The 21663-nt window shown below is 46.3% G+C and overlaps 1 pseudogene; it reads left to right on the top strand.

Moving 5' to 3' along the window:
* The first annotated feature begins 842 nt into the window (after positions 1-842).
* LOC132531860 (small ribosomal subunit protein eS21-like) lies at positions 843-4332 on the top strand (annotated as a pseudogene).
* Positions 4333-21663: the final 17331 nt, after the last annotated feature.

Here is a 21663-nt window from a genome sequence, read left to right as displayed (position 1 = left end):
TCAGTAATTGCTGGTACCACCATCCATCCAGTTACCGAGGTCCAAGACCTGAGGGTTATTCTTGACTCTCTTTTCCTCCCTTTCCTCCACCCCTAGACCCATTCCATCAGCAGCCTCAAACGTTCTCTCCCTTCCCTCCAAGCCCCATACCTCCCCTGTCACTACTCTGTCCCACCTCCGTCAAGTCTTTAGGGATAGCTGGACCACTTACATCCACTCTTTCTTCCCACACAAAGACCATAAACTTTTTAAAAAAACTGTTTATCTGAAATGATTGCAGAGTCACAGGAAGTTGCAAAAATAGTACAGAGAGTTCTCTCGAGTACCCTTCATCCAGTTGCCTCAGTGTTAACATCTTGTGTAACCTATTGTGTGATCAATACCAGGAAATTGACATGGATGTCATCCATGGAGTTAATCAAGATTTCACTAGTTTGGCCTGCACTCATTTGTGTTTTTTTTTTAATTTTCTTTTATCATTATTTTTTAAATTTTTGGCCTCTCCACACGGCATGTGGGATCTTAGTTCCCCAACAAGGCATCGAACCCGGGCCTCCTGAAGTGACTGCCAGGGAAGTCCCAGACCGGCACTCATTTGAGTGTGGGATGTGTGTGTGAGTGGATGGGTGGGTGTCAGTCCATGTAACTCTACCACGTGTAGATTCATGTAACCACCACCACAATTAAGATACAGAACAGGTCCATCACCACGATATCTTCCTTGAGCTGTGATTTATCGTCACACCCAGTCTTCTCCCCCTAACCCCTGGCAACACTCTGTAATTGTCTATAACTCCACCTCTATCACGTTGTCATTTTGATAATGTTCTATGAATGGAATCATGCCGTATGTGACCCTTCGAAATCAGCTTTCCTTTTTCACTCAGCATAATACCCTTGGGATCCATCCAAGTCATTGCGTGTATGAATAGTTGTTCCTTTGTATTCTGAGTGGTATTCCATGGTATTGATGTAACCTTCTAGAAACAGAACCTGTCACTTCCAGGTACAAGTGGGGCTTTCCCATTGCACTGAGACCAACATCTGCGTTCCTGGCTGGCAAGGCCGTCCCCGCCTGGCCGGCCTGCTGCCTTTCCCCTGCCTTCCCTTGTTACTTTCCCCTCCCTCTCACACACCATCCTTCTGTCCCTCCCAAAACCCACACAGCTTGTTTCTCTGTGCTGCTCACCTGGGATGACCTCCCCGACATCGTCTTGTCCTCCGGATCCCTGCATAAGCGTCCCCTCCTCAGAGGCCTTGCCTGCACCTTCCTGTAAAAACACTGCCCTCCTTCCCTGTTTTCCTGCTTATATCCTCCCTCGCACTAATTCTACCTGGTAACAGTTGTCTTTCTTTGCTCGTTTAGTGTCTGTCGCCCACCCCCTAGCAGGGTGAGCCGTATGTAACAGACACTAACAAAGGAATGACTTGAATAAAGGAGTTCATTGGTCTCTGAGAGAGAATGCTCATCATTAATAATATACTTGTTTGTACCTGGCCTTATTCCAGAAGGATTCAGGGTGATTTGCAAAAACACAGACAACACAACAAGATACAAAATACTAAGTAGGGAAAATAAGAATAGGAAATGATGAAGCCAGGGTAGAGATGGCCCCCAGCCTGCGGATGGGAGGCAGAGCTGGCAGCCATGCAACATGTGCGAGAAGAAAAGAGGCACAGTCTCTCCTTATCTCTGAGCCGGGCACTGGGGCACCAGGCCCAGCAAATAAATAAATACTCCAGCAAAGGTAACTTCAGGTTGTGCTAAGGGGTAGGAAGAAAACGAGAGTTAAGCGTGGCCACGGGGTTTGCAGTGTCCGTGAAACTTAAAACAAGTCTGGTTTTGGATAAACAGCAAGGTCCTACTATAGAGCACAGGGAGCTATATTCAATATCCTATGATAGACCATAATGGAAAAGAATACATATATATATATATATAACTCAGTCACTTTACTGTACAGTAGAAATTAACACAGCATTGGAAATCGACTATACTTCAATAACATAAATTAAAAAATAATAAGAATAAAACAAGTCTGGCTTGTTTTCCTGAAGAAAGTTATTCCTGATTCTGAGGATTGAGGGAGAAATTTACCACGGGTCCTAATATTATTTTTATTTTATTTTATTATTATTATTTTTTTGCGGTACGCGGGCCTCTCACTGCTGTGGCCTCTCCCGTTGCGGAGCACAGGCTCCGGACGCGCAGGCTCAGCGGCCATGGCTCACGGGCCCAGCCGCTCCGCGGCACGTGGGATCTTCCTGGACCGGGGCATGAACCCGCGTCCCCTGCATCGGCAGGCGGACTCTCAACCACTGCGCCACCAGGGAAGCCCTAATATTATTATTTTGATGTTAGTTTTTTGCTTTTTTTTGGGCGGGGGGAAACCTAGTATAGTCTGACCCTAGGGATATAATGGAGAATATAAGGATGAGGGCTTCTTGCCTTCTAGAAGTCTGTGTCATGGGGGAAACAGGTCCCAGGTACCCATGATGTCTCTCTCTCTCCCTCTCTCATCACTAGGTCCCATTGCTTCTACCTCTCTCCTGCCCTCTGAAAGATTAAATGAGCTGCCCAGAGTGACACAGCTAGTCAGTGGCAAACAGGCCAAGAACACAAGTGTCTGGGTAGTTGGCCCACTTCCCTTCCACAACATCCACCCCATCATCAAGTGTCAGAAGCTAAGCTATTCTAGGTTCAGCCTTGGCCAGTCATAGGCCCCATGTAGACCCCGCAACTTTTCCTTATCAGTTCAATTCGGCTCAGATGAACACCAAAGACAGCCTCAAATAAGGGTGATGATTCAGCAAAGACTAGCTTACCTGCTGAGGTGTGTATGTGTGTGTGTGTGTGAAGGGGAGACCCTTTCTGCTCCCACACCCCACCCGCCATCCTAGGGCTCAGCTCCTCCAGGAAGACTTTGTCACCCTCACCATCCCCATCGCACACTTATTCTGAGTTCTGAGTCCCTCCTCTGGGTTCCCGAAGGGCCCTGTGTTGGCCTTATTTCCCCGCATTGTCATTGCCTCTGGAAGACGCCTCTTCGGTGTCACTGTTTCACTAAATGCAGTTCGGGAAGCCCCTGCAACAGAATAATGTTCAAAGTGCAAGTCCCCTGGCCCTTCTCCAGTCTCCCTGAATCAAATTCTCTGGGGGTGAGTGGTCCAGGCACCAGAATTTCTGTGAAGTTCCCCAGGCAGTTCTTAAGGACTGTGTCTTCATCTCTGTTTTATTCTCAGGTTCTGCTGGACTCTTTATAGTCTCTTCATCTCTATTTGTCAAGTCATCGACTGATAATAAATAAGTAAATGTGTATGGGGGGTTATACGTGGACAATGTGTCTTGGAGTGTCATAGCTCTGAGCTGGCCCTACCATGATTTCTCTTTGCCAAGAAGCCTGTTGGAAAGTGCACAGATTTAGGCTTCAGGAAATGTCCTGGGACAGCGGAGCGGAGGGTAGATGGAGAGATCGAAACTAGAGGTTTCTTCAGCAATCCAGACGTAAAGAGCTAATGATGAGGACCAAGAAGTATTATGAGGATGGAGAGAGACGGGCAGATGGAGGGGTGGGCAGGAAGGAATGAGGTAGAAACAGTAGGACCTAGTGATGTGGGAAGAGGCAGGAGGAGGCACTGAACCAACTCTCAGGTTTCTGGTTTAGGGGACCGGTGAAGATTTTGTAGAGATCAGATGAGTCTAGGTTTGAGTCACCCACGTAGGTCTGGATAAACTACACAAATTCTCTGAACCTCAGTCACTTCATCTGTAAGAGAGGGCTTATTGCAAGGGTGAAAGTGCCATTAATAGGGTTACAATGCCTGTTGTAGCATCCAAGATACGTTTAGCTGTGAATATCGTTGTCATCACTACCGCTGTTAATACCAGAGTGGTACTAGCTATGGCTGGGATCGCTGATGGAGAAGTACTCTCGGTGTGGATACGCTAAGTTGGGGGTGTCTGCCAGACATCCTAACAGAGACACCTGGAAATCTTGGATGGGGGTGTGGAGATCTAAAATTTGGATTTTGGTTTCTGCTCTCATGGTCCTCATGGTGCCACCAGATGCGCCGTCAGCAGGCAGAAGGACACCGGCGAGTTTGTGGATCTGTACGTGCAGCGAAAATGCTCTGCCAGCAACTGCATCATCGGCGCCAAGGACCAAGCGTCCATCCAGGTGAACGTGGCCGAGGTTGACAAGGTGACAGGCAGGTTCAACAGCCAGTTTAAAACCTACACTATCTGCGTGGGCCTTCACAGGGTGGGGGAAGTCAGATGACTCCATTCTTTGACTGGCCAAGGCCAAAGGCATCCTCTCGAAGAACTTCTGACTGAAGAGGATCGCAGATGTGGAGTGTTTGTCATAAATAAATAGTAATAAATAAATACATATAATTGGATTTTGTTGAGCCATTGCAATAGGTGACCTTGGTGAGGGAGCTAGAGCATAAGAGAGTGGCTGTAGTGATGGGCCATGGGGGTGAGGCCGGGAGGGGAGAGACAGAAACAGGAGGAGGCTGAAAATGACATGGGTGAGGACTGCCGTGGAATTGACGGAAAGTGCAGTGGTTTTCAAAGGAGGAGAAAGCCTGAAGGCATTGAGTTCATGGTTGGGGTGCAGTATCGGTGTTTAAGGTTTCGAAGGGGTGAGAGAAGACAGATGGAACCTTGAAGCTGACGCGGAGGAGAGGAGGACGTCACTGTGGAGGGGCTGGTGCAACGCTGGGGCTGGTGCAACGCTGAGTCTGGGCTGTGGGACGGACCTTGCAGGGACCTAGAATCATGCCTGACTCGGATGGAGAGGGACAGAGAGGAAAACCTGTGCTCAAGTCTGATGGAAGTCAGGAGGTGGGCAGGTGTCTCAGGCACACTGGGGCTTTGAGAGGTAGAGCCAGGTGCTACTGACCTCAATGAGCAGGGGCCGTCTACACGGGCAGTCGACGGATGCTTCAGACACGCTATTCTGGAGCTGGGAGAAGCCCTTCCCTGCCTGGGACTTTCTGGTACGTGAAGCCTGGAAGAATGAAAAGTCATCACTGAAGGCTTGGAGGCTGTGTCTATGATATGTTACAAATAAATATAAATAGAGAGGAAATCTCGGAACTAAGGGTAATTTTTTTCAAGTTTTAAAATTTTTTGGATAAATTCTTATATATATATATCTATATATCTGAGCTGTTTAATAAATGTTTGCTAACTATCAGTAAATGGCATGCATCTACACACTATGCCTTGAAATTTTCTTTTTTTTTTTTTTTTTTTTTTTGCGGTACGCGGGCCTCTCACTGCTGTGGCCTCTCCCGTTGCGGAGCACAGGCTCCAGACGCGCAGGCTCAGCGGCCATGGCTCACGGGCCCAGCTGCTCCGCGGCATGTGGGATCTTCCCGGACCAGGGCACGAACCTGTGTCCCCTGCCTCGGCAGGCGGACTCTCAACCACTGCGCCACCAGGGAAGCCCGAAATTTTCTTATTTCTCTTCCTAATGTTGTTTTTGGAGTTGTCTTCTGTCTGATGTTGCCAGAAGAAAGCTTCATTTATTTCTAATTATTCTCTACACCAGAGTCATGGAGACATAAGTTTACTTGACGTTGCAAAAATGCTTCACGCAAAGATATAATCAGTCATCATGGGATCCTGAAAGACTTGCCTAAAATATCACCAAGGTCTTCCTCAGTTGTCCCCAAGCTTCAGGGCACAAAGGAATCTCCTTGAGTGCTTGTTTAACATGCTGGCCCCCATGCCTGACTCCAGCTTCCCCCATCAAATTCTGATTTGGAGGTAGGGAATGGGGTCTTGAGACTGTATTCTTAGCAATTACTTGTGACAGTCCAAGGACCACACTTTAAGATGCACCAACTTATCTTGAAAGTGTCTGTGATCAAAAAAGTCAGTCTTTTCCCCAACCTCTCGCTGCCAGGTTTGCGTTATGAAGTATGAGGGGGCTGACCTCAAGGTGACTGACTAATCTGTCAACACAATTCCTTGGGAAGATGCTCCGCTCGGCACCTCATTCCAATGTGATGGCACAAAGGCAGATCCTCTCACAGATTACGCCGCCAGTGCCAGGTCAGGCAGGGAGGGGATGGGAGTGTGACTTACTGATCACCTTGCCCTTTCAACATCTAATGGCCCGACCCACCACTGACCCCAGACCCATGGCCCAAAAAGCATTTGAAGGAATTTAGGAAAGTTGACAGAGGTACAAGGAAACAAAATAAGCACTGCTAATTTGTTGCCTCACAGAAGTAACTGTTAGGCAAAGTAAGATCTTTTAGGGATAATAGTCTTCTAATTCTTTGGGGGCATAGAATCGTCACCATTTCTATCTTCACCATCATCATCGACCATCACAATAATCAATAGTTACTGAGTCCTCGTAAGACACGTCTTAGATTTATTATGGGAAAGAGACCCTGAGAGGTATAATTTTCCATTGCATTTCCAGGCCTTTGGGCAAAAGGATTTTATCGAGCCATCTCTAAGGGTATCACAATTATTCTTTAGTATCTGCACAGAAATGATATCTCCTTCTCATAGACATGAACGTCCTTCCATTTCAATTCATCTGAAGGTCTGTCGTACTTCCTTTAAAGACGTACTAGTACTCCAATGTGGATGTATCCATATTTATTTAATCAGTCCCTGCCAACGTAGATTTCATTTGTTGCAGGTTTTTTGCCATTTCAAGCAATTCCATAATGAACCAAGCCATGCCTATCTTGGCATATCTGAGCGATCATTGATGTGAGATCAACATCTAGAAGTGTAATTGCTAGGTCAAAGGGTATGGCCATTTAAACTTCTGGGAGGTACCTCTAATAGTCTTCGAAAAAGTTATGGTAGTTTATACTCATGACGATAGTGTGTGAAGAAGTACCTGTTTCCTCATGCCACTACTGGAGATTATACTTAAAACTTTTTCTGGTACTCTGATAGGTAGAAAACTTCATGTTTATTTGCACTCCTCTGATTTGCAGTGATGTGTTTATTAGTCATTTGTGTATTGGTATTCTGAGAAATGCCTAATCCTGTGTTAAACGTAAGAAAAAATTTTTAAATATTACACAGGTTGATTTTTATAATATTTAATTCTTAGAATAGTAAGCTTCATTACTGGGGAAAATGTATGATATGAGGGCACTGAATACCTCATTTTTCACCTATATCTCATAATTTGACTCTTATTTTAATAGAATAGAAGCCAATCATCTGGATGAATTTTTTTAAATGATTTGAGCACTGCTGAAATAACAATAAATTAAACAAATTAAGAATTGCAGGGCTTCCCTGGTGGTGCAGTGGTTGAGAGTCTGCCTGCCAATGCAGGGGTTACGGGTTCGTGCCCCGGTCCGGGAGGATCCCACATGCTGCGGAGCGGCTGGGCCCGTGAGCCATGGCCGCTGAGCCTGCGCGTCCGGAGCCTGTGCTCTGCAACGGGAGAGGCCACAACAGTGAGAGGCCTGTGTACCGCAAAAAAAAAAAAAAAAAAAAAAAAAGAATTGCAGTCTGAGCTCTTTCTGCTAGTCACCATGGTAGACATTGCTGCATGTTCTAGTATTGATGCTCCCTAACAATTCATTGATATTGATCTGAACATTTCACCCTCACTTTAACGGAGAATTCTTTCCCTTTTCTACCGAGATTAGGGAAACACAGAGACGATTATAGTGATTCTTTCTGAGAATCCCAACCATGGTACAGCCTGACCAAGATCCCGCTTCTGACTGGGAGAGGCCGTCTGGGAACCAGCTTGGATACTGCAACACTGGGATTTCCAATGACTTGTCAGTGACTTCCATCCAAAGACCATCAGGAACCCTCTTGGGATTGGACAAATTGGGTTTGTGTCCAGTTGCAAAGAGGGAGAAGACACACAAGGGGGAGCTGTCAGAATGGGGTGTCGGGAAGTATTGATCATAGAATTTGGGCTTGTGTTAGGTGATTTGAGGGAGGGTCCAAGGAAGCGGAGCTTTGCTCCAGATTGGACACTGTCAGGAAGCAGGTGTAACTCTATGATTGGGTATCTTGATAATTCTTGTCTATCAGGCAGGAGGATTAAGTTGAGACTAAAAAACAGGGGTCACTCATTAGCCAGGATGGAGATGTTTGGTCATTTTTGTGTCCTGGACAGTGTTCTTGCTTTGTCTGTGTTGAAACATAATGACAGAGTGGTCTTGTTTCTGTCTTGATCCATTGTGGTCACAGGAGTCTTGTCCGATGTGTGTGTTGTGTGAAACTATTCATGTTTAACAGGAGAACACCACAGCCCAGCCGTGGGTACCAGCCCCCAGACCAGGGGCCGCTTTTCACTTTCTCAGGCAATTTCAGGACATTGAAAAGAATACCATCTCCTGAACTGCAGCATAGAGGTTGCCCTCTTTAGAACCCCATTCTCTTTCTCTTCAGGTGTGGAGAGGCCATACGGCCCTGTAATGGAGAACGTGGACTCTGGTCCCAGGCAGCTGGGGCTGGAATCCTGCCTCTGCCACTTATTAGCCACGTGAGACCCTAAGCAAGTCACTTAACCCTTCTGTGCCTCATTTTTCTCATTTACAGAATGGGGGCGGGGAATAAAAAGGATCTGTGTTGTAGGGTTATGGTGATGCTGTCAGGACAGTAACCAGCACAGGGGATGTGCTCTGTTGTTACCAGCATCCCCAACTGTCCAGCCAATTCTCTGTCCAGCCTGGCTGACTGTAGAGCCTCCAGCTGTTGTCATTTCTAGTGCTGTGTCCCATTCCCTGTCTGGGCTGCGCGCGCGTCCACGCTGGTCTCCTTAAAAAGTCCCTTTCATCGTGTTACTGTTGAGTGGCGGGTTCCACACTCACTCTCATTCATTGAGTACATCCCTCTTTGTACTATGCGTCAGGCATCGCGCTGAGCGGGCCCAGCACAGCATTTTACTCCTTTCTCCTGCCAGCCAGGCGTTTTCAACCCCCAGCTGACCACTCGAGAATATAAGGAACTTACCCAAGGACACAAGGCTGGTAAGTGGTAGAGCTGGGATCAAATGCGAAGTCATCTGACCTTTAAACTCTTTGCACTTGGCCTCCCGTCTGAAAGTCCACACTCTTTAGCGTTGTAGGCCTTCAGTGTCCTGCCCCAGCCTGCTCTTCCAGCTTGACCTCGAAAAATCCCCCAAACAACCAAAGAGCGTTGTGGAGGATCCAGCATCCACAGGTCTGGTCTGGAAGGCTGAGAGAACGTCGAGAGGCAAAAGGCAGTTCAAACCCTTTGAGGAAGTAAATAATGCATAACTGGGCTTCCCTGGTGGCGCAGTGGTTGAGAGTCCGCCTGCCGATGCAGGGGACACGGGTTCGTGCCCCGGTCTGGGAGGATCTCACATGCCGCGGAGCGGCTGGGCCCGTGAGCCATGGCCGCTGAGCCTGTGCATCCGGAGCCTGTGCTCCGCAACGGGAGAGGCCACAGCAGTGAGAGGCCCGCGTACCGCAAAAAAAAAAAAAAAAAAAAAAGCATGACTAATGGAAATGGTATCAATTAAGTGACAGATGTCTGCTGGAATGTCATAAACGTTCAGAGAAAAGGGATGTGGGCAAGCACAAGCGGACAGGAAGTGGTTCCCACCAGAGGTCAGAGAGTGGCTGAATCTTCAGAGAAAAGCCAGATTTGGGCAAAAGGAGGCTCTTCATTTAAGACTGGGTCCCATGGCCACATCTCTGCCATGTCTTCAGGCCCCGCTCTGTACCAGATGGTCCTGCCTCTGAACCCCTACATGTGCTGGTTCATTCTTCCTCCTTCCTCCCCTGACCAGGTTATAAAGTGCTAGACGGCAGGAACCTTGCGTTTGTCATCTTTTATCATCACTCCAACAACACGCCCTTCCTACTACTATACACACAACACACACACACACACACACACACACACAGCGTCTAACACATGCCTCGCTCACCTAAGGCAGTCGTGTATGAAGACAAAGGTCCTGCATTCTTATCCCAGTTTAACAATTTCCCTGGCTCTTTTGGCTTCTTTACTCAGGTACTGTGCACATCCACCACTGTGTACCAATCCCAGGCCGGCCGATTGGCCGTCTGCCCTTGTACCAGTCCCTGGAAGCCTCTGGGCCTCAGCTCTCTCCTCTACAAAGAGCTGGGGGGTAGCCCAGCCAGGATTTCCTTCCAGAGGAGCATGAGAATCCTAAGAATTACCCATGAAGCTTGCTAAAAGGCAGATTCCCAGGTTAGCTCCCTCTCCCAGAGATTCTGACACAGAAGGTGGCAGCAGAAATCTGGGTTTTAATGCGCATCCCGGGGGACTCTGAAGCAGACGGTCACGGCACTGCCCTTGGAGACCCTGTTTGGAGGGCTGGTGAAGGCATCCATGTGGGGACAGACCTCTCCGATGCACAAACACGACTTAATTTTCAGAGCCGTCCACTTGAAAGCTAATGACCCGGTTGTGAGCGCACAGGGAAAATCTAGAAGAGCCTCCAGCGTCCCCCCACCTCCCGAAGATGCTTCCGATTCCGATGGACTCGGCGGATCTGCTTTTGTTTGTTTGTTCTTTGCGGGAAAGGGGTTTCTATTTCTGCTGAGGGCCTTCCCGGCTCAGATACCCCGTTTGGGAAAAGCAGCGTTTGCTAAGCCCTCCGAGGCTCCTGGCTCCCGGAGGGGGATCAATGTCCCCACCGCTCTAGGAGGAGGCCTTTGTAGTGTCGACTTGCTGTTTGTGCTTCAGGCGCTCGGGGAAGGTTTGCTCCTAATTAAAGGCGTAAATGCTTTAATCCTAGGCCTGAGGGCTTCCCAGAGCGCATTAGCCGAATTAGGAAGGAAATGGATTGTAATCCCTTTAATATCAGCCTGGAGGAACTCGAGGGCTTCTGGGTTGGGAGAAGAATTTCCTCCTGTGATTTAACAATATTAACATGCAGAATTTGCATAGACAGAAACTTGGGGCTCAGCTTTCCCTTCAGGGAAAGCCAAGAGGAGTTTCTCTCAGATGAACGAAGGTTGCAATAATTAAGCTCCTACAACATACCAGAGCATTGTGCGTGTCTTTCTCCTTTAGTTTCCCATCCAGTCTGTGAATATGTATTTTATCAGTAAGGAAATAAAGATGACTTGCAGCAACATGGATGGACCTAGAGATTATCATACTAAGTGAAGTAAGTCCGACAGAGAAAGACGAATATCATATGATATCACTTATACGTGGAATCGAAAAAAAGAAAAGATACAAATGAACTTTACAGAACAGAAATAGACTCACAGACACAGAAAACAATTCATGGTTACCCAAGGGAAAGGGGGGGGGATGAATTGGGAATTTGGGATGAACAGATACACACTACTAAATATATATATAATAAACAACAAGGACCTATTGTATAGCACAGGGAACTATATTCAATATCTTGTAATAACCTAAAATGGAAAAGAATCTGAAAAAGAATATGTGTGTGTGTGTGTGTGTATAACTGAATCACTTTGCTGTGCACCTGAAATATTGTAAATCAACTATACTTCAGAAAAAAAAAAAGAAAGAAAGGGAAATAAAGATGTAGAGGTGAATATCCTCACGGAGGAAGGAGGCAAGGATTTTTTGAGAGCCTTTGGTGTGCCCTGTGCTCTGTATACACTATTTATTGAATCCTGTCCAGATAATCTATTTGTGTGTGCTTTTTTTTTTTTTTTTTTTTTTTGCGGTACACGGGCCTCTCACTGTTGCAGCCCCTCCCGTTGCGGAGCACAGGCTCCAGACACGCAGGCTCAGCGGCCATAGCTCACGGGCCCAGCCGCTCCGCGGCATGTGGGATCTCCCCGGACCGGGGCACGAACCCGTGTCCCCTGCCTCGGCAGGCGGACTCTCAACCACTGCGCCACCAGGGAAACCCGATGATTACCATTTTTGCCACGATACATGAGAAGGCTTTCCCTTTATAGGATCACGCTAAACACCAGTGCTTTCATAGGGAATCATGTTACAATGCAGATTCTGGTTGAGTCAAGGATGGGGAGGAGACCTGCGTTTCCAGCAAGCTCCCAGGTGAAGCCAGTGCTGCTAGGAGATAGTTCACGCTTGAGGAATGACGCTATACGCAATAGTCTGCATCTTCCTTTCCACACGTTTTTACTTATAGATCTAATTATTTTTAATGACTGCCTGATATTCCATCGAATTGATGGATTATATTTATTAAACTATTTCCTTATTGGTGGATAGTCACGCTTTTCCAATGTCCTCCCAACAAATAATGCTGCAATAACTATTCATGAACATGTATCTTTACAAATGATGCTTTGATTTCTGTAAGGCAGAATCATACAAGTGGGATTTCTGGGTCAAACCCTATGGGTATGTAGTGTTAATAGATACCACGAGAACAGCCCCCTTCCTATCAGCAGTGAATATGAGTGCCTCTTTTCCCATCTCCTCACCAGCATAGGGATCTTTAAAATTTTTGCCAATTTGATAAGATGGAAAATGGTATCGCATCATGGTTTTAATTTGGCTACTAGTGAGGTGAAGGATCTTTTTTTTTTTTTTTTTTGCGGTACATGGGCCTCTCACTGCTGTGGCCTCTCCTGTTGTGGAGCACAGGCTCCGGACGCGCGGGCTCAGCGGCCATGGCTCAAAGGCCCAGCCGCTCTGCGGCATGTGGGATCCTCCCAGACCGGGGCACGAACCCGTGTCCCCTGCATCGGCAGGCGGACTCTCAACCACTGCGCCTCCAGGGAAGCCCAAGGATCTTTTTTATATCATTAGCTATTGGATCTTTCTCCCTTGAGTTATCTTTTTTCTCATCAATTTACGGAGCTTTACCTAGCACATGCTTCAAATACGTTCTCTCTCGAGTTTTAAATATAAACATTTAAGTGTGTAACCTGAATGTATTTTTCTCTAATATAAAATTCATAATACTTGCATTAGAAAATGTTGTAACGTGAAGAAAGGTTTGAAGAAGAAAAAGAAACTGCGTATAATCACACTGCTCAGTCAATGACAACTTCTGTTGACATTTTGACGCCCAGGGTGGCAGGGTAACAGTTAAATCTTTGGGCTGTGGAGTCAGACAAAACTGGAGTTCCACCCACACCTACATTTACAACTTACCAGGTGAAGGGGATTCTAGAAAGTTATTTCATCTCTCTGAACAGCAATTTTCCTCATCTGTAAGAAGTATTAATAATGGTCATATCTTTGAGTGAACACAGCGTCTATGATATAGTTCGTGCTCTGTGAGATCTTTTATATGTATATTTTACTTATTTATACGCATATTTACAAATCATACACTGAATACGTAATTGTTGCATTAACTATAAACAGTGCTACTCAACCTTAAAACCTTATAAATATTATTGAATGAACATACCATAATTACTGTTGTTCAACATCTGAGTTTCCAATGATGTATTTTCTCTTACAAATAAGGCTGCAGAATAAACTTTTTTCTCCAATTAGGTAGAAAAAGAGAGATAAAGCTACTGGGTCAAAGTGTATGAATAGGTTCTTGATACATATTACCGAACCGCTTTCTAAACAGGTGTATTTTTGAAATTTTATTGAAGTATAGTTGATTACAATGTTGTGTTAATTTCTGCTGTACAGCAAAGTGATTCCATTATACATATATATACATCTTTTTTCATATTCTTTTCCATTATGGTTTATCACAGGATACTGAATATAGTTCCCTGTGCTCTACAGTAGGAACTTGTTGTTTATCCATCCTATATATAATAGTTTGCACTGCTAATCCCAAACTCCCAATCCATCCCTCCCCACTCCCCCAACCTCTTGACAACCACAAGTTTGTTCTCTATGTCTAAAAATGTGTATTTTTAATATTAAGGGATCATTACTAATTTTGTTAGTGTGATCATGGCATTTTGATTATGTTAGAGATACTTCATTTTGAAATATTTACAGGAGAGATGATATCTAAAATTTACTTTAAAATGCTCTAGCAAAAGAAAAAGCATTAGTAGGATGAAGAATAATCAGTGAAACAATTTTAGTGACAAAATAAAAGTTGACCTGGGTGATGGGTGTGTGGAAGTTCATTATCCTACTCTCTCTACTTTTGTGTATGTTTGAAATTTTCCATTATAAAACATTAGATCAGAAAGGAAGGGAGGGAAGGTGGAGGAAAAGGAAGAAAAGAAAGTAAAGAAGGAAAAAAGAGGGATGCACTCCTTTTGACTACCCCTAGCCATTTATAAGTGTGTCTAATTCATGATATTCTTGTCATCCTCACTATCCTGATTAAGAAAGAAAAAGAAAGAATGAAAAAAAGAATAAAAGAGAGAAAAAAGAAAGAGGAAGGAAGAAAGGGAAAGAAAAGAAGGAAGGGAAGAAGGAAAGAGAGAGGAAGACTGAAAGAAAGAATGAGAAAAAAGTCTGTTAGTTTGATAGTATAGCCTTTTTGATCTATGGTGAGGTTGAACAATTTTGCAAATGATCTTTATCTCTTTATTGAAGTACAGTTGATCTACAATATTATAGTTGATTTCAGGTGTACAGCATAGTGATTCAATATTTTTATAGATTAGGCTCCATTTAAAGTTATTATACAATGTTGGCTATACTCCTTGTGCTGTACATTACATCCTTGTAGCTCATTTATTTTATACATAACAGTTTGTACCTCTTAATCCCTTACTTCTGCCTCTTGCCACTCCCCCCTTCCTCTCCCCACGGGTAGCCACTGGTTTGTTCCCTATGTCTGTGTGGTGTGTGTGTATATGGATACAATGGAATATTACTCAGCCGTAAAAAAGAATGAAATTTGCCATTTGCAACAACATGGATGGACCTGGAGGGTATTATGCTTAGTGAAATAAGTCAGACATAGAAAAACAAATACCGTATGTTATCACTTATATGTGGAATCTCAAAAATATACAAATGCGTGAATATAAGAAAACAAACAGACTCACAGATCTTTATCTATCTCTTCATCAGTTGTAAAATGCTTTCTTGCCTGTGTGTTCCCATCTCCTTTACCTGTTACAATCCTTAGTGGATCTCCTTTTTTTTTTTTAAACTATGCTGTTTTTTTAAAATAAATTTATTTATTTATATTTTAAATTTTTTTGGCTGTGATGTACCTTCATTGCCCTGCACAGGCTTTCTCTAGTTGCGGCGAGTAGGGATTACTCTTCGTTGCAGTGTGCAGACTTCTCATTCTGGTGGCTTCTCTTGTTGTGGAGCACAGGCTCTAGATGCCTGGGCTTCAGTAGCTGTGGCATGCGAGCTCAGTAGTTGTGGCTTGCGGGCTCCAGAGCATAGGCTCAGTAGTTGTGACGCACGGGCTTAGTTGCTCCACAGCATGTGGGATCTTCCTGGACCAGAGCTCAAACCCCTGTCCCCTGCATTGGCAGGCGGATTCTTACCACTGTGTCACCAGAGAGGTCCCTTAGTGAATCTCTTTTATCCATGGTGCCTTCCAAGATGTCCAGAAAAAAAGTATCTGCGAATGAAATTTCACTACTTCTCAATACTTGTTAATAAATAATATTTTCTTTCCAGTGTTGAGTCAGGTAGATCAGCTGACCATTTTGAAACATAGTTACTTCCACAAAATGACTTAGTTGAGGTAAAAACATTAATAACAATAGCTACCCTTTATCGATCACTTATCATACGCCAGGCTCTGTGTTGCACACATCACGGGCATTATTTCATCCTCACACACAAATAAAGAAACAAAGGTTCAGGGAAGTAGGTTAAGTGCCCGGCCCAAGGCCACACATGGCAAAGCCAGAATGTGAATCCCAGATGTATCTGAGTCCAACCCCAAGGTTTCATTTTGGGAATGTCGTGTGTCCTTCTCTTTTTTCTGAATAAATGATGGAAAGCCCCTTAATACCATGGTTGTTTTGCTCCTTTATGTCCAAATTTCCTTGATAAACCACCCATTGGGTGAACAACTGCCTGGACCAATAAGATGGGCCAATGCGAGTGGTCTTTCAGGAGCTCTTAATCCGAGGTGTTCAGGAGGTCATAGCCTTTATCTCAGCCTTACAAGGGGTGTGAGTGGCTGTGCTTAAGATAGAAAATGGATCACCCAGACATGCCTGGACAGCACCATGGGAGTGGAGAGGGCAAGAAGGTTAGCTGGGCCCTGGGTCCCTTGGAGCAGGAGAGGACAGTGGAGGGGAGCCCAGGAGGGATCTGCTCAAGAGACAAGGATGAGACCCCAACAGGCTGCATTTGAGGTGCTTGCCCACAGAGAGGCCCGAAGGCTGATAAACTGGTCTCCGTCTCGGCAACAGCCACTAGAGTCCCAAGATCCTGCCTCATAAACCTCTGAATTGGCCCTCTGTCCAGAGGCCACTGCAGAAGCATCCAGCTAGCACCCAGGAGCGCCCCCTGCAGGTCCTCCCCGTATTCCACCCAGAGGAATCAGAACACACGACAGATTATTTCTCATCTCCCTGCATAACCGCCCCTATGGGGTTGCCACTGCAAAGGCCCTTCGTATGTGGCATCAACCTTTCCAACACACACACACACACACACACACACACACACACACACACACACACACTTCCCACCTCTGTGCCTCTTCACTTGCTGTCTGTCTGCTAGAAAGCCCTTCTGTTTCCCCCAGCTGCATTTCTGTCTCTTCCAAAAAAGCCTGTCTTGATAATCTCCTGTCCCCATCAGTTTGGGTTCCCAAGTCCCTTCATTCCTCCATCCCTTAGAGAAGTGCTGTGAGGATTACATGAGTGAACTCCTAGAGCCTGGCAAACAGCGAAGTCTCAGTAATTGTAAGACATTTTTCCTTTTTATTCTCTTTAGAATTGTTACTGTCTTATTTATCCCCGAGGGTATTTTACTTAGCTTGGTGGCTCCTGGCACCTGGCACATAGCAGGTGCTCGATAAACATTGGAGGGATGAATGGTGGAGACGGGGTTTTCCAAGGGGAGGCACAGGAGTGAGGTGGCCCCGGGCCTGACCTCCGGGCATTTCAGCAGCTGCTCACCAACCTCTGGCCTCCAGCAGTGTCAGGCGCCAGGCGAGCTTGTGCGTCCACCTTCAGCCAGGGAAGCTCTCTGCCCCTGGCCGTGTCAGGTGAAGTTACCTGGGCAGACGTTCCCAAGGATGGCCCACAACTTTGCCCACTGAATTCTACTCTCTACCAATCAGAGTCATCTTTGGGAAGAGCAGATGGTGGGAACTCCAGACTGGGTTTGGTGCCCCCCTCCGCCCCCGCCCCGTGCCTTCCCAGTCCTGAAGCTACCCTGGACTGTCGGACCAACGGACCCAGGAGAAGCCTGCTACGGGTCAACAGATATTTCAATATTCTCAGCAGAAGACTCTTAGCTCCTTGCCTAGTTATTCCTGGGGCAGAACATGCCAGCAGCCACCCCATCTGTCTTTACCCATCTGCGTTTTTAGAACTCCCTGAGGTCCCTGAGCGTAAGGGTAGAGCACAGAACCTGGAGCAGGGGCTGTGAAGGTGCACCCAGTGTCAAGCCAGGCACATGCCCTATCTTAGCAAATACCCATCATAACCATTGAGATAATCCAGCTGTGACCCCACTTTAGAGACGAGGAAACTGAGGGATCAGGTGATTTGGCCAAATGTCACAGGACTTGAAGCTTGGCTTCTTTCTTCCGTGAACTCTCACTTCCATGAAAACCTTCAGTTTTCTCATCAGTAAAATGAGGATAATTACACCCATCTTACAAGATACAAACAAGAATGTACATGATAGCACAGGGAACTATACTCAATGTCTTGCTATAATTTATAAGGGAAAAGAATCTGAAAAAGAATATATATATGTATGTATAACTGAATCACTTTGCTGTACACCTGAAACTAACACAACATTGTAAGTCAGCTATATCTCAATTAAAAAAAAAATAGGGCTTCCCTGGCGGCGCAGTGGTTGAGAGTCCGCCTGCCGATGCAGGGGACACGGGTTCGTGCCCTAGTCCGGGAGGATCCCACGGAGGATCCCATCCGGGAGGATGCCGCGGAGAGGCTGGGCCCGTGAGCCATGGCCGCTGAGCCTGCGCATCCGGAGCCTGTGCTCCGCAACGGGAGAGGCCACAACGGTGAGAGGCCTGCCTACCGCAAAAAAATAAATAAATAAGCAGGTGTACTTAAGAGAAAAAAAAAAGAATGTATACGAATGGACTTTTTAAATTTTTTGGTAAAAGTTAATAAAGCGTTTTGCTGCACTTGCTTGAAGACTTGCCACTGCCCGGCACTGTGTCCCCCATCCCCACCATGACGTCAACCTGATGGGATGTTTTTGTCATTCCTTGGCCTGGGGAGGGGCCCCGATGATGAGACTGCAGAAGCAGGACTGGGAGGCTCCGAGATAATGCTAACAGCCCTTACATGTGTATATTCTTCAGAGTTTACAAAACACAGCCGCAGATGCTATCTCCTGCGATGCTCATTTCATCTCCAGGAGTTCTTACCCTCATTTCACAGAAGGATAAGTAACGAAGGCCAGGTGGGGATGCAGAGCCCAGGCTTCTATTGCAGTGTGCCCTCTTCTGGATCAAGTGGCCACCCACTGCTGATCGTGAACTCTGAAGACGTGCCTAGCAGGTGATCACATCTGAGTACCTTGATAAAATGCTGATTCCTCAGCCCCACTAGCTGTGGATGGAGAGTCACTAGGTCTGGAGCAAACTCCAAGCATCTGCATTTTTATCCAGTTCACCTGGAGGTTGGGTCGCTGGTGCTCTGAGAAGCAGCAGAAGAGGCTGCAGAGTTCCTGGAAGTCTCAGTGGCAGACAGTAGCAAATCTCTGCTGGAGATAAATTACGAAGTGGGTGTGCAGGGGTTGGCATGGAGGGGGTGGGGGTGGATCAGAGCAACACCTATTTTCTTTGGCTGCGCTGCCAGGCTTGTGGGATCTTTGTTCCGCCACCAGGGATTGAACCTGGGCCCTTGGCAGTGAAAAACGCCAAGTCCTAACCACCGGACTGCCAGGGAATTCCAGCACCTGTTTAAATATCTCAAGAGTGTCTTGGCTAAGCAACAAGCCAGAAAGCGTGCATTAATTTCCAAACATCAAAAAATATGTATATTTCACTTATAAGAAGTACTTAGTGTAGTTAGACTCATAGAGACAGAAAGCAGTATGGTGGTTGCCCAGGGCTGGGAGAAGCGGGGAAGGTGATGATGAAAAAGGTCGAGAGATTGGGCCTTCCCTGGTGGCGCAGTGGTTGGGAGTCCGCCTGCCGATGCAGGGGACGCGGGTTCGTGCCCCGGTCCGGGAAGATCCCACATGCTGCGGAGCGGCTGGGCCCGTGAGCCATGGCCGGTGAGCCTGCGGCCGCTGAGGCCGCTGAGGCCGCTGAGCCTGTGCTCCACAACGGGAGAGGCCACAACAGTGAGAAGCCCGCGTACCGCAAAAAAAAAAAAAAAAAAAAGTTCGAGAGATGGATGGAGGTGATGTTTGCACAAAATGTGAATATACTTAATGCCACTGAACTATACACTTAAAAGTGGGTGAAATGGTAAATTTTATGTTATGTGTATATTTCATCACACACACACACACACACTATATATATATATATATATATATATATATACACATACATATATATATATCAATATATATGAAAGGGAAGCTGTGACATAAACCTGGAAACTATAAATTTAAAAATTAGCACATTGCCTACCTAATAATGCAAATTTCTGCATGGGAAAAATACCATAAACAAAATCAAAAGGCAAAGAACAAACTGGGAAAATATTTGTAACACAAATGACAAAAGCATCCGAGTCCCTTACACACCAAGAAGAAAAAGGCCAACAATGCAGGAGAAAAATTATTATTATTAATTTATTTTTTATACAGCAGGTTCTTATGAGTTATCCATTTTATACATATTAGTGTCTACATGTCAATCCCAATCTCCCAATTCATTCCACACACACACCCCGTGGCTTTCCCCCCTTGGTGTCCATATGCATGTTCTCTACATCTGTGTCTCTATTTCTGCCCTGCAGACCGGTTCATCTGTATCATTTTTCTAGGTTCCACATGTATGCATTAATATATGATATTTGGAGAAAAATTATTTTTGAAATCAAAGATTTACTTATTTAACAAATATTTTTTAACAGTATATGCTAGGCACACGTCTAAATGCTGGGAATACAGCAACAATAAAAATAATAATAAGACAAAGAGATTCCATACCAGATGGGAAAAATGACAGTAAACTAAATAAGGGAAGTATATAATATGTTGGAAAGTAACAAGTGACCTGGAGAAAAGTAAAGCGAGCACAGAGGGTAGGAGGGCTGCGACCTGGGCACAGCCTCAATAGGTTCGTCAGAGCAGAGCTCACTGAGAAGGCAACTTTTGAGCAAAGCAGGAAAGAGGACAGAGACCTTCTCACGGGATGAGTGGGACCTACTGACCAGGCCAAGGCCCTGAGGGGGACGGGCCTGGGAGTCCCGTCAGGGCAGCAGAATGAGGTCAGAGAAGACACGTAGGACTGTCCACAGACCGCTGAGTCGTTGCAAAGGCTCCGAGCCTTATTCCAAACGAGCCGGGGGCCACAGGGAAGTAACGAGCAAAGGGATGCCATAACCCGACTTCTGTTTTAAAAGGATGACTTTAGGGGCTTCCCTGGTGGTCCGGTGGTTAAGACTCCGCACTCCCGATGCAAGGGGCACGGTTCGATCCGCAGTTGGGGAACTAAGATCCCGCATCCCGCATGCCGGCACAGAGCGGCCAAAAAAATAAAACTAATAATAAAAAATAAAAGGATGACTTCGGCCGCTGGGTTGGGAAAACCCTGGGAGGGCAAAGGCAGAAGCCGAGAAGTCGATTAAGATAATCCAGACAAGAGTTGGTGGCGACTTGGACCAGAGTGGCAGTTGCGAAGGGGGGGTTGGTGGGAAGAGGTGGGTCTTGGGGGCGTGTGAAGGTCCAGCCAATGGGATTTCCAACAGATCGGGGGTGTGGAGGGCGTGTGAGAGCAGGAGAGGCAACAGTGGGGACTCCGGTTTTGGGTTTGTGCAAACTGGAAAGTTGAGTGACTGCTCATTGAGTTGGAGAGGACAACAGTCAGAATGGGTTGGGAGGGAAGACCAGTTTGGCTTTGGAAATGTTAAGTTTGAAACTCAGGAGGACATCCGATTGTGGATTTGAGGAGGTGGTTGGCTACGCTGGGGGAGAGGTTGGCACAGAGGTCAGGGGCGGCTGGAGACAGAAACGTGGCAGTTAAGAGCCTACGGATGGTACTGCAAACCAGGGCACCTGACCCCATTGGCAAGGCATGGAAGTAGCCCAGGGACTGAGGTCTAGGTCCAGGCTGAGAAGTCACGGAGATGGGGAGACGCGGGGAGGCGCTGGGAGGCGGGAGGAAAACCAGGGGAGTGGGCGTTCTGGAAACCCCAAGAAGAGAGATGTCAGCGAGGAGGGAGCTCTCAGTGGACCGGCTGGGCCAGATGCCGCCGCTGGGCCTGGAAGCATGAGGCCTGAGGACGAAACTCTGGGCGCAGTCACAAGGTTATGGTGACCTGGCAAGGAGCCTGGGTGTGAATGGGGGAGAAGAGAGGGTGGGCAAGTGGGAATGAGGCAGAAGAAATGGGGGGGGAGGGAGATGGGCAAAGACATGGAAAGTTCACAGAAAAAGAAATATGCATGGCTTTTAAACAATGGAAAGATACTGAACTTCATAATCAAACAACAGAGGGAAT

This window comes from Lagenorhynchus albirostris, chromosome 13 (assembly GCF_949774975.1).
Source record: "Lagenorhynchus albirostris chromosome 13, mLagAlb1.1, whole genome shotgun sequence".
Taxonomy (NCBI): domain Eukaryota; kingdom Metazoa; phylum Chordata; class Mammalia; order Artiodactyla; family Delphinidae; genus Lagenorhynchus; species Lagenorhynchus albirostris.
This window is presented reverse-complemented; position numbering and strand designations above follow the sequence as displayed.